The sequence below is a fragment of the Silene latifolia genome, unplaced genomic scaffold (genome assembly GCF_048544455.1).
Source record: "Silene latifolia isolate original U9 population unplaced genomic scaffold, ASM4854445v1 scaffold_73, whole genome shotgun sequence".
In the NCBI taxonomy this organism is placed as follows: Eukaryota; Viridiplantae; Streptophyta; class Magnoliopsida; order Caryophyllales; family Caryophyllaceae; genus Silene; species Silene latifolia.
In genome coordinates this window covers 2,979,135-2,992,727 of record NW_027413640.1, presented here as the reverse complement: position 1 = coordinate 2,992,727, position 13,593 = coordinate 2,979,135, and the positions used below count along the sequence as shown (strand labels likewise).

The window sequence follows — 13,593 nt, the reverse complement described above, 5'->3', positions numbered from 1 at the left end:
ATACCTTGTACCACTTCTCAAGTGAATGGCACTAACCGTTTCATGTCTTGGGGGATTACTTTGAGGTGGTAATTGCCCCTTTTGCCTTTGTGAGCTTGAAGATGCTAGTTGAGTCAATTGTGTTTCCAACATCTTGGTGTGAGCTAGAATGTTGTTGATAGTGGTTTCCTTTCCTTGACTATCTTTTTGCATTTGAGTGAAAAATTCTTGTTGTTTCTTTTGCATTTGGAAGACCGCTTTTTGGACATCAAAACCTTGGTCATTTTGGTGATTGTATGGATTTTGATTTTGGTAACCTTGGTTTTGATTGTAAAAGGGTCTTTGATTTTGGTTTCTCATGGGTGGTGGAGTGTATGTTGTTTGAGGGTTTTGAACATTTTGGCTTTTGTATGAGAGATTTGGATGGAATTTGGTGTTTTCATTGTAATAGTTGGAATAAGGGGTACCACTCTTGTATGCTTGGAAAGCATTCACTTGTTCATTTGTTCCCCTACATTCACTTTGGTCATGTCCCAAAGTTCCACAATTCTCACATATCCCACTTGGGATTGATGAAGATGCCGTCATGGCATTAACATGATGCTTTGGTGATTTTGAGACTTCTTCAAGTCTAGCCATAGCTTTTTAAAACTTCAAATTGATTGTGTCAATATGAGCACTAAGTTGAGCACCCAATTGAGTAACGGAGTCCACTTCATGCTTTCCTCCTCTAGTAGCCTTGCGAGGTCTACTATATTGTGAGTTATAGACCGCCATTTCCTCAATCTTGTTCCATGTTTGATTGTCATCAACTTCGGTGAACATTCCATTTGATCCCATGTTGAGAATGTTCCTTGAATCTTCATATAAACCGTTCCAAAATTGTTGTACCAAGAACCATTCGCTAAGTCCATGGTGAGGACATGAGCGACAAATTCCCTTGAACCGCTCCCAAGCTTCATACAAAGATTCTTCATCCCTTTGCTTAAAACCCGTAATTTGAGCTCTTAGCATGTTAGTCTTTTCCGGTGGGTAGAATTTTTTGTAGAAAGCTAGATCCAACTTCTTCCAAGAATCTATTCCGAGAGTGGCCTTGTCAAGGCCCTTCAACCATTGTTTCGCGGTGCCGATTAGAGAAAAAGGAAATAAGACCCATCGAATTTGGTCTTGAGTCACACCGGTTTGAGAGATTGCATCACAATAGTCGCAAAAGGTTTCCATATGAGAATGAGGGTCTTCACTAGGCATCCCCCCAAATTGGCTCCTTTCGACTAATTGGATAAAGGCAGATTTTGCAATAAAATTTCCGGTTAGATGTTGTGGTGTAGGAGTACCATTGGGTAGGTTCTCTTCGGTGGGTACGGAATGTGACGAGAATTTAGGCATTGTAGGTTGATTTTGTGGGGTATTGTGTAATGGGTTCTCCTCTCCTTCTATTGCGAAAGGGTTGATGAACTCAATAGTTGGTTGAACAATCTCACTAATACCTTTCAAATTCCTCCTAGCAAATCTCCTATTGTTCGTCAAGGTTCTTTCAATTTCACGGTCAAAAGGTAACAAATCACCTTGTGACCTTCTAGACATGCAAAATATCAAACAACTCGAAAACAATTAGAACAAACCTTGAGGAGTTTTACTTCCCCAAGGCGAAGAAAGACACAACTAATAACAATAAAAGGAAATCTAAATCAAGTAAACACCATCCCCGGCAACGGCGCCATTTTTGATCGGTCCGTTTCGTGTTCACAATTTAAGCTGTGGTCGTTGGGTCACGTCCGAATCAAAACACAATTTATAGCTTCACAAACAACTCTACAATTAGTAAAGAGGCAAGTAAAGGTCGGATCCCAAGGGACGGGTATTGAAATGAGATTTCTATTGCAACTAGTGGGGTCTTAGGGGTGTCACAAATTGGGTTGATGTAGAAGGTCACTAAACTAAAATATCAATGAAAATAAACAAGCAAGATGAATTAAAGGGTTGTAAACAATTGATTAAAAAGCACTAGGGTGTCATGGGATCATAGGGGAATCATGGGAATTGATCATACAAACATGTTCTCAAATTATAAGCAAGCAATTATTGTTGTGATGGATTGAGTTGGGTTATATCTTACAATCCTAGGAAAGTTTGGGTCCCGGAGCCGAATCGATTAGATTGTACAACACCTACAAGTTGACTTAATCTTCCCTACTCAACAACATGCATGGTCTAATGAGACTCGAGTTGGTTTATGTCTTACAAGTCTCATTGAAAAGATAGGTGATGGTAGTAAATGCAAGGATTCATAGGCTTAGCATTTCATCAAACATAACATGTGCATGAGTTGAGATCAAAACAAGCAAGCAAATAAAACATGAAAGCATATTAATTTAAGCATGAATCATTCCCCATGTTGGTTTCCCCTAATCACCCATTAACCCTAGCTAAGAGACTACTCACTCATTATCATGTTGATCATGCTAGCAAGGTTGTCAATCATACCAACAAAATGAAACATGATGAATAAATGAAAGTAATTAACAATAATTAAAAAGGGATTAAGAAAATTATACCTACTAATGATTCCAATAATAAAGCAAAGATAAAAGAAGTACTTGATGCTTGATTGAGAGGTTGTCAATCTCTCAATAATAACCCAAATAATCTTCAATTACCCAAAATAAAGGATGAACAAAAGAGAGATTAAGGAAATAAAACTTGTATTAGAACTTGATTAATTGTTGATTACAAAACTAAAGAGAGATTTGATTGATATTAACTACTCTAATTATTGATAAGAAGAACATCCTCTTCTAATTAGACTAATGGGGTATTTATAGTGGAGATTAGGGGGATGCATTAGGGTTAACTAAGGGCTAAACTAGTAATTACACTTTTTAGATTGAGCAGGGAGGAGCCGGTATTTTCCGAAGGAAGGGCTTCTTTCTCTGTAGCTTGGAGAAGAGGAAATTGCGCTGTAGAGGAATCCGAGCGGATCAGGGTCGGGACGGGCGGATTCGGGCGATGGAAAACGAGCGGATTCAAGAGAATCCGGGCGGATTGTGGTGGCTAAACCCGAGCGTCTTGGTGGAAAACCGCACGGATTGTGCAGGTGGAGGACGGCAGGGATTGTAGACAATCCGCACGGATTGTGCCTCAGCAAGACTTCTTCTTCTTTTCTCCCCTGTTCTTCATAAATTCCTTGGGGATTTCCTTGGGGACTCAAGGATCCTTTCTCAACATTGCTCATCTACTATCATATATACAAAGGCCTTCTAATCTTGTCTCTCCTTGATGATTGGTCATTGAATTCGATCAATTTAGTCTCGTTTTGCCATGAAATGCAAGATTCTTACTCCTTTCTTACCAAGGGATCAAAATCTCAAAGAATATGCAAAATAAAGAACTAAAGATAATAAATGACCCAAATATGCACTAAAAAGCATGGGAACAAGGCTAATTCGGGGGCTAAGTATGCGCTAATTATGGTCACATCAGGGAAAGAAGGAGGCTTTTGAAAGCCTTGTTGTTGAGCTTTATGAGGCGGTACATAAGCTTGTTGTTGATGCGGTGGAGGTGTAAGATTCAAAACATTCTGGCTAGTCCACCTTAAATTGGGATGAACTCCAGCTTGGTTGTTATAATAGGAGCCTCCTTGGCTATATTGTTGAAAGGCATAAACTTTCTCCTTCTCGGCTAAGCACTCCACTGCAGATTGACCATCAGTACCACCACATCTCTCACACGAGACGGCCTCTTGTTTAGTCAACAAGTGAACCGTCTGCTGATTTCTCGCGGCCTGCAACTCGAACTTATCAAATCTTGCATTCATGGCTTCTAGTTGAGCCACAAGTGCACTATTATTTGTAGAGACCGTTCTAGTACCACTTCTAGGATTCCCATATTCAGTAATCCCAGTTGCAGTCCTATCCAAGTCAGTTAACCACTCTCGGGCTCCATCAGTAAGAGAAAAAGGAAACAGGACTTCCTTTATCTTGTCTTGTGTCACTCCCTTAGTAGCGGGAATGGTGGAGCAATAATCTGTGAAGACCTCCATATGCTTCCTCGGATCCTGACCAGCTACTCCTCTGTACAGGTTTCTCTCCACCAGATTAATATAGGAGGGCCGAATATCAAAGGTATTCCCTTCATCATCAGTCGAAAGCTTGAAACATTTCGGAATAGAATCAGCTGTCGGCTTAGAATGACTAGCAATGTTAGGCATCTTCGCAGATTTGGTTGCAGAAATAGAAGTGTCTTCCTCTAAAGACTGATCTTCGACAAATGTAAAGTTTTCAAGAACAGGTTCAAGAGTACTCAATATTTCCTCTCGATGATTCTCTCGCAATAAGTTTTGTCTACGGCGAAAAGTCTTTTCTGGTTCAGGATCAACTGGTACTAATTCTGACCTGTTAGACCTGGGCATAAACATAACTAAGAGAAAATAAATAATAATTGTCTCAAGATATTAGAAATCCCTTGAGATCAAGACAAAATAAAATAAGACAAGTAAATACCCTAATCGCGTCCCAGACAACGGCGCCAAAATTTGACACGGCTGTCGCAGCCCTATCAAAAATAAACCAACCGGCTCTAACTAATATAGAAGAGGTAAGTCGGGTATCGTATTCCACATGGAGGCTATTGTATCTACTTGTTATCTAGTCCGTCACGGTCACTAACTGGGGGGTTTTGATTTGATTTCTAAACTATTGAACTGAATATAAAGCAATAAGAGAAATAACAGATGAAACTAGTAAGAGTAAAAAAAGATGTGATCAAAAAGAGAGAAAGATGCTAGGGTGTCAGTTCACCATGATATCACACAATTCTGCTAAAGGTAAGGTCAGTCGGTCTGATGCAAGAAGGGTAGTGGAAAGGTCCTTCCGGTCCGCTATCCGCTCTAAAATACTACTAACTTAGCTTCCGCCCTCATTAGAGTAGCCTATTGTTCATAACTGGTCTATTCATTCTAATCTTCGAATCTAGGTCTGAATTTAACCAGTTTAATTAATTTAGAAGCGTGCACTCAACTAAACAATTACAGTTATATTGCTATGAAACAATTCTCACAAAAAGACCTCCTAATCTAATTATAACATCATTGCTTTACTATCATGGCTCCCCTAATCCTAGCAACAAGGGATTTAGTTACGCATGTTCATGATGAAACTAACAACGATAGAAGTAATTTTAGTAAATATGGTAGTACAATGAATTAAACGAAGTTGCATAAACTGAATAACAATTCTAACAAACTAACAGTAATAGAAGACAAGAGAATTAAAGGAGCAAAAGAAATTAAATTGAATAAAGAGAGTAAAGAGATTACACAAGTTCAATATCCGGAAAATAGAGAGCAAAGTAACGTCGCAAGAGAAATGTCTACTGAATGATTAAGAGTAAAGTATGATATAATGAAGTGTATTAAACCTAATTAAGTCCCTCCTTTATATAGGCAAGATACTTATTTAACTTAAAAACGAAACTAGGATATTAAGTAAATACGATTACACGAGAAAATCTCGCATCAGATAGCAAAGTGCTCGATCGAGTACTTTCAGACTCCTCGATCGAACACTCTTCCAGCAACACCTCTCGATCGAGTACTTAATATAATCGATCGAGGACCTCCAAAATAGCACCTCTCGATCGAGAACAGCAGGGTCTCGATCGAGGTCTTATCTGCGTCCATAAGTACTTGATCGAACAGATAGGTCAGCAAAACCTCTCGATCGAGTATACTGCTACTGAAGTCAGCTATGATTCGTTGCTTTAGCATACAAAACATCTTCACACTTCCCGAGGCAAAGGCAATCTTGCTCCAGTTCTTCCATCTCCAAAAATGCAGGCTAGAGGGACAGTAAACACTACTACAAATATAGGCAATAACGCATTAACAACGCATATTAACGCATTATATGTAATACCGTTGTTAATCAGGTTAATATATTTTGGCGCAATTCTATGAAAAGTAATAACAACGGTTTTTTTCTTTAAAACCGTTGTTATTAGTAATCACAACGGGTTTCATTTTAGAACTGTTGTTAATAGTTGAAAAGTTATAACAACGGTTATTTATTAAAACCCTTGTTATTACTTTTAACAACGGTTTTTTTGCATATAACCGTTGTTATTACTTTTAACAACGGTTTTTTACATATAACCCTTGTTATTACTTTTAACAACGATTTTTTACATATAACCGTTGTTATTACTTTTAACAACGGGTTTTTTACATATAACCCTTGTTATTACCTTCGCACCAAAATATTTTCATTGTGGGACAAACCGGATCCCTTATGTTTCTTTCCCTTTCTATTCTTTATTCATCTTCAACCTTCGCATCTTCATCTCTCGCACACTCAAAAACAAAACCTCTCACACAATACTCACTCAAAACCCACCAAATCACCCCCAAAACACTCAAAAATTCTCCCTAACTCAATTTACATACTTATAACCCATTTTCCAACCTTCAAAACAACCAAAATCACTCAAAATCGACTTTTAGAAACCTAGGGTTTTAAAAATACGAGAGCAAGAAATTGATTTTTTGTTTTGATTTTCCCCTTATTACTTCGATTGTTAGGTATGAAATACTAACCTACTCGATTTATTTGTCAACACAAAATCTTAATAATTGCACATCTATTTTATTTCCCATTTTACTGTTGTTTGACTAACCCTTCTTTATCTCACCATCGACATCACTCTCCCCTTTATCAATTATTCATTTTACACTATCAATTACCCTATTAAACTTTAGGGTTTTGTTTGATTTCATAAGGATCTCATCTTTCAGAGTATCCATGAAGGGATTCAGATCTAGAGGTATTCTTTCTAACCGTAATTGCTTCGCCTATTTTGATTTTAAAATCTCTGGTGCCTTGTTGAATTTTAGGTTTCGTTTGATATTTGTACTTTTTTTACCGTCTCGCATTATTCTTATACCTGGAAATTTTTTACATTGTAGTCTGGAGTCTTGAAGTTAGTATGCTAATATGCTCAGCTATTTTAGAAGGTCAAACATGGTGGAAGTTTGTACATTGTAGTCTTTTACCGTCTTTCTTGTCAGGTAATCTCGCTCAATATATGGGCTCCTTATTTAATGATCGTATTGTTTGGTGGACATGACGCTTCTTTGTATACTATTGTTCGGTTATAGATGATTAATTTCAGAGGTGCGTGAAATGGTATGTATTCTTTCCTTTTCACGAAGATACTAACCTGTGACCTCTTCATTTTCCCCATTTCAGCGGTATTACCTAGCATTGGGATTGTAATATATGCTCTTATTCAGGTTAACATCTTAAATTGACCTCTTCTTTAGAGAAATTGATCCTGCAAATAGTAATCACTGTTGCTGGAGCAACTCTGAGTGACAAAGCAGGACAAAAGCCACTTCGTTTGGTAATTCTCACTACTTTTTTTCACTAGAAATTATGTTGTTCATATATAGTTTACATATAGTGCAAAGTTTTTAATTGCAAAGGATTCGCAAGACTCAGAATATTTTGTCTTTGGAATGTTATTGAACTGTTTAATTTATATGTTGCATATCAACAAGTCTTTCAACTATAACTAATTTGATTCGGTAATTTAGTCCACCCACAATATCCATTATGGTTTGAATCTTCTTCCAAATTTTATGAAGTTAAGATGGATCAATGTTGTTTGTGTTACTTCGGTTTCAAGTGTTTGGGTTCACGGCTTTTAGTTTTATGGCTAAAGATGCAATATATGCTCAATTTTGGCTAAACTTGTGAAATTTATATGTTGTGCTACCTCACTTTCTTCTTTTTTGTTTTCTCCTTCATTTTTAATTTCTGCTTTATTCCTTGATTTTTGCTACTAAACATTCATTTTATGCTGTTTGTAGGTTGACTTTTGGTGATTTTCATATATTTTCCTCAGCTATCTTCCTCCTTTGTTTTCCTCAACTTATTGCTTCCATCCACTTCTCATATCTACGTAGGTTTCCCTTTTTTTATTTCCATCATCTTAACTTAAATGTATCATTGCAGATTTAAATTTGAGAGTGTCAATTAAGGAGATGAGGGATGTTAATGAGGTGTAGGCTTACCAACTATTTAGGGAATACGTAATATTGAATAGTCTATTCACTAAGATGTTATTGTTATGTTGGATGTGATGCGAGATTAATGTAAGTTTGTTGGAGTTGTATTGTTGAATATTTTATTCACTAAAATGTGCATGCGTAGTAGTGGAGTCGTAACTCTCGGATGTAAATGGATATTTGAATTGTGGTATTAATATTTTGAGAAAATCTTTGTGCTAGTGCATAAAACTTTGTAGGTGTTTAATTTTGGGTTAATCAATTTAAAGTGAGATTTTGTTGTATGTTGATACTGTTGCTGTTGTTGATACAGGATTTTTAATGTACTACTTTTGTAAATTTTTTTTAAAAAAAAAAAATATCAATAACAACGGTTATATGCCAAAAAACCGTTGTTACTAGTCAATTTTAACAACGGTTTTTTTAACATATAACCGTTGTTATTACTTTTAACAATGGTTTTTTTAAATATAACCCTTGTTAAAAGTCTTCACAATTTTGTGGGAAAGATACAACAACGGTTTTTATATTATAACCGTTGTTATATCTTTCCCACCAAAATTTTGTCAAACTTTCCACAACGACTTACTCGCAACAACAACGGCTTTTAACCGTTGTGAATAATTTCCACAACGGTTTTAGTAAATAACCTAACCGTTGTAAATACCTGTTACAACGGCCGCTTTAACAACGTCCGCTTTTTGTTTTAACAACGGTTTTTACCCGTTGTTATAGCCTGTATCTGTGACACCCTCATTTTTAGCGTTAAATAAACACGTAAATTCTACAGAAAAACTGACAGGATATGTTTGTAATTGGTTCAACTAGATAAAACCTGTAATTTCAAAAACTTTTCTAAACCAATCACAAACACTTCCAAATGAAGAGTGCCAAAACCTGCAAATACTAACACACTAATTTAACATAACATAACTAAAGACACGAGAATAACGTGATACAAACCAAAGTAAGAGAGGGAGACATATGTCCCTTCAAAATATAAACACAACCAAATGTTTAAAGGTTTACTATAAAATAACCAAACTAAGTCCAAGGTTCTTTTGCTCACTAGCTCGTCTGTGACCCCATCTAATCATCATCAACCTGTCAATCGCATTTTATACAAACACGAAAGCCACAATTCAGTGGGGAGTAACTTCGAGTCCTCCCAGCCACGAAATGTCATATTTAATGTAACATGTAATGTAACATGTAAACAACATCACAAATAATCTAGATATCAAGTATTCTAACATATGAACACTAATCTGACCAAATTAAACTATCATGTGAAACATATAACAAGCAGTAATCAAAACTTTATCAATTGTAACCGGCTTGCATCTCACCTATTACAACTCATAAAATCACCATACAAGAAAGGACAATATATCAAAGACAGGCATAAGTTCTTAGTACGGTCAATAGTCACTCTGTAACTCGAGTCTATACCACGAGGTAGGGAAGGTAATCGAACCGGTATCATGGCTCAGAGGTTCTATCAAAACATGGCCAAGACACAACACAACCCTAGCCCAAAATCTGCGCAGACCTAGACATGCGGATACACACCACCGCACCCAAGACTCGCAATTTTTCTAAAACAAAGTGAGTACCCTAAGGAGTCCACCAAAGGGTTGGCTAGTACTTAAGCTGACCACTTACTATCAAAATAAGTAACGAGGTCATGCCCCAACTTGGATATAATCCCACCAAGTCAGGAACACAGAGGCTATCAAGCAGTGAACATACACTCGTCAAAGACTATAATGGCCTATCTATGATGAAGGCCAAAACACTCACCTAGGACCTAAATAAAACCAATCTAGGTCCCAGCTTGAATACTTTAGCCCACACCACACAAGACAAGTAGGACACCCAATTAACCAAAAGAGAGGCAAAGAGTCCAAACTTGACAATATTAAAGGTTCCAGGGAATCTAGGGCCGTTTCTACAACATAAGAAACCATTCAAATCAACCAACAACATATGTGAAATAAAAACATAATAAATGGCCTAAAACAAGAATAAGGCCAATTATCCATTTTTCACAATAATTTACATCCAACCGAATTTTTACCCGCAACCCCAGTCCTGCGACAGGTACGGGTTAAATCGCGGCTGACCAATCACACGGATTGTCGACATCGATTCGATCAAAGGGACCAAGGCTCGATTTTCGCTTAATCACCAAACATTGCAATTATCGCTATAAAATTCATTTTAAGCCTATTCTTTACAATTTCATATCATAACCTATCCTAACATGTGCAACTACCAATATAAACACAATTTTACCATCAACATTATATTTACTACTAATATGATTCATTTCAAAAGATTACCCATTTGTTACTTATACTAAATATAACATTAATAAACCCGAAACGACAAATAATGCATGAAAAACCGTGAAACAAGCAACAGGCCAACCAGGGGGCCTGCCGTGGCCCGCTTCGGGCTCGCGGCCTCTTTGGGCCATTTGGGCCGCCACCCCCAACCCTCCATTTCTCCATTTTTGTTCAGTTTAACATCGTCTGAAGCATCAATTAATCATTCCCATTTCATTTCCATACTAGTAAGTGAACTTAACATACAAAAGACATGAATTTAACCTATATTTTCATGTGAAATAAACTACTCAAATAACCTTCACAAAAATCATACAAAAAGCAAAGAATGTGACATTTAATCGTCGAGTAACTCGAAATATGTTACCTTAAGCTAGAAAAAGGCAAAATAACCCTTGAGAAAACCCTAAAAACAGTAGCTACCCATCATCCTCTACTATATAGGAGTCCCCTATATCATCCTCATAATCTTCACCTATTAAAAACAACAAAAACACAATAATAATTATCAAAACCGAAATTATGCCCAAAATCAGCCAAAATCGACATAATTAAAACTGAAATTAAAACATACTAGGATGTAGATCTTGAAGAGAGGATTCCGAAAATATAAATTTTGCGAAAATCGGACTAGAAACGAAGAAATTATGATGAAATTACGATTGTAAGATTATTATTTTTTTTTTTTTGAGGAATTCGGTCAAGAGCACAAAAGAAGGACAAAAGAAGTCTTAGGAAGAAATGGGAAGGAGGAAGAGGAGGGTGCCGTGGAAAGGAGAGGAAAGGAGCGGGATTTTAGGCGGAATTTCACGAGTCGGTTTTGGCTCGTTACGACGATAATTAGAACCGCTTGTCAATTGCAAATTCCGACAAGACCAAAGTTCTTAAACACGAGATTACAAGAAGATTGAGTACTCATACGACCCATTTCCAAAATCGTTTGTCCAATTTTCAAAAGAGTTGCCATTTTTCCCGATATGCCCTTATTTCGAAATAAAAAGTTTTTACACGGTTTAAACTATTTTTAAACATTTCGAAACTGTCAAAATAAATACTTTACTTCAAAATATAATAGAATTATATTTCTTTGAATTATTATTACTTCAAAATACATTAATATCAAATTTTACTTGATTAATAAATTACCTCCGCAATATAATAATGGTCCGAAATTACGGGGTGTTACAATCACCCCTCCTTTTAAAAAGTTTCGTCCTCGAAACTTAAAAGGAGAAATTATAGTAAACAACATCTTAATAATATCATCATAAGAAAATATAGGTATCTTTTCAATGAAACGGTGATACTCTTGTTGATCAGGCAGGAACATCCACATTTCATATCAAAGATAAGGTAAAAAGGCAAATCATTTGTAAAATTCAAAACCCAAAATATCTTCAAAACATTAATGAAGGGTTTTCAAGAATGTAAGTTTCATTCATGGAATGGAATTGCTCTTGTCGTGCACACAAGAACGCTATTTTTCCAAATCAGAGACAAGTTTTTAAACAAAAACTATTCGCCGATAAGCGTAGAACAAGTTATCAAATGTCTCCAATAACTAGTTCTAACATCCGATCAACGTTAAAATCAAAGTAAGAGAAAGGTAGTCTACTCAAATTTCCTTTTGCAAAAAGCCAAAATAGAAATGAAGGTTTCACTTTTAAACTCAATGGGGGTCAAATCCCTAAGATGTAACATTAAACCTTGACAAAGAAGTCATAAATGGATCAAAATTAACAGAAATTGGACAAATCTTAACGAAAACTCGGGTCTAGAAATTAAAATTACGATAAACGAGTTTATATTCAAGAAAGGAATAGGGAACTAAATCAAATTTTCATTTTCAAGTCTTCAAAAATAGGTTAGGTTTGCAGAAGTGACATAAACTTTCAAGAATGAATCGAAACTGGTAGCTTGAAATATTTAGAAATTCCTCGAAGTGAAAAGTAACTTAGACATCATAGGAGCAAGTATGCTAAGAGGATCCAAGCTTAACTAATCAAAAGGGCTGTATGAATTTCATGGGGTAAGAATTGAAGTCGAACCTAAAAGGGTGTCAAAGATGGAGTTTCATAGGTTACCAACATCAAACTTATGAAAGGAGTATGATGAAGTAAGGAAGAGAGGTATGAACGATAACGCTCATGATCAAGGAAGAAGGGAAATTAGTTAACAAGGAAACGCCAGACACTTTTATCACAAACAACAACACTCAAAACGGTTCCAAAAACTTCCTAACAACAAAACTCATAACCACATCACTCCCAAGGGTTTCCTCAATCGCTTATGTTACCTCATCCTAATCTGTTCCCTGAAACAAGGTACTCCACTATAAGTGTGATCTCATCGCTCCAAATCCCCAAACATCCAGAAACAACTTTCACAAGTCTAAGGTCAAGGCTTCCAACAAAGCTATATTCGTATCCAACTAGTGTCAACTATGGTTTCCTCAAAACAAATAAACCTTTAATCAAGAATCCCAATACCAAGCTATAAACTCCAAGAGAAAGTTCCTCAAATATACCACAAGATTCTCATTTCGAAACAAGGTAGCAACATACCAACCCCAAAATCTGAAAAATCAATAGGATCTCAAGTTTCTCTATCCTTTTACTTATTAAGGATTTCCAAAAGCGGATCTACACTCAGCTACAACATCATCCCATCATCTCAAGTATTCAATGCGATCTCAAGGTCTATAAGTCTATAGGGTTAACAAATTCTTCTCGACACTAAATCTCTCTCAACTCAAGAACTCTCAAGAGCCAACTAATACCAAATCACATCACCAATCCATTATGGTCATCAACATCCCAAGGAGTATTCTTTCGAATTTGACATCCTAAAACTTACTTACCATCAACTTCCCAAGAAACAAAGTCTTAATTGTAACAACACTTTATCACCTCAGAGTTCCTAAAACCATAAATTGAAACTATGTTCTTTAACCTAGCAATTGGTGTCAACCATACCATTACCCTTTCTAGTTATTAAAACAAGTGCCAAAACTTCCCAATAATGTAGCTTACTCCCACTCTCATACCATAGCTCAAGTAGTAATCAATATCACTCACTAAAACCAACTAATAATCCCACATTTAACATTTCTCACACGGTAACATATACGTTATCAAACCCTCATATCCGGAGTGATTATGGAAGCCAATCAAAAACTCGTCTACTTAGCCAATCCTATAT

General features: G+C 36.3%; 1 long non-coding RNA gene and 1 other non-coding gene across 2 annotated transcripts; one reads left to right on the top strand and one right to left on the bottom strand.

Moving 5' to 3' along the window:
• Positions 1-886: 886 nt before the first annotated feature.
• Positions 887-993, top strand: LOC141640203 (small nucleolar RNA R71). Its single transcript, XR_012542893.1, has one exon. It is a non-coding gene; the product is annotated as a small nucleolar RNA R71 (small nucleolar RNA).
• Positions 994-9,024: 8,031 nt separating this feature from the next.
• LOC141640128 (uncharacterized) lies at positions 9,025-11,199 on the bottom strand. Its single transcript, XR_012542869.1, has 3 exons — positions 10,967-11,199; positions 10,760-10,867; positions 9,025-9,145 (listed from the first exon to the last, which is right to left on the bottom strand). It is a non-coding gene; the product is annotated as an uncharacterized LOC141640128 (long non-coding RNA).
• Positions 11,200-13,593: the final 2,394 nt, after the last annotated feature.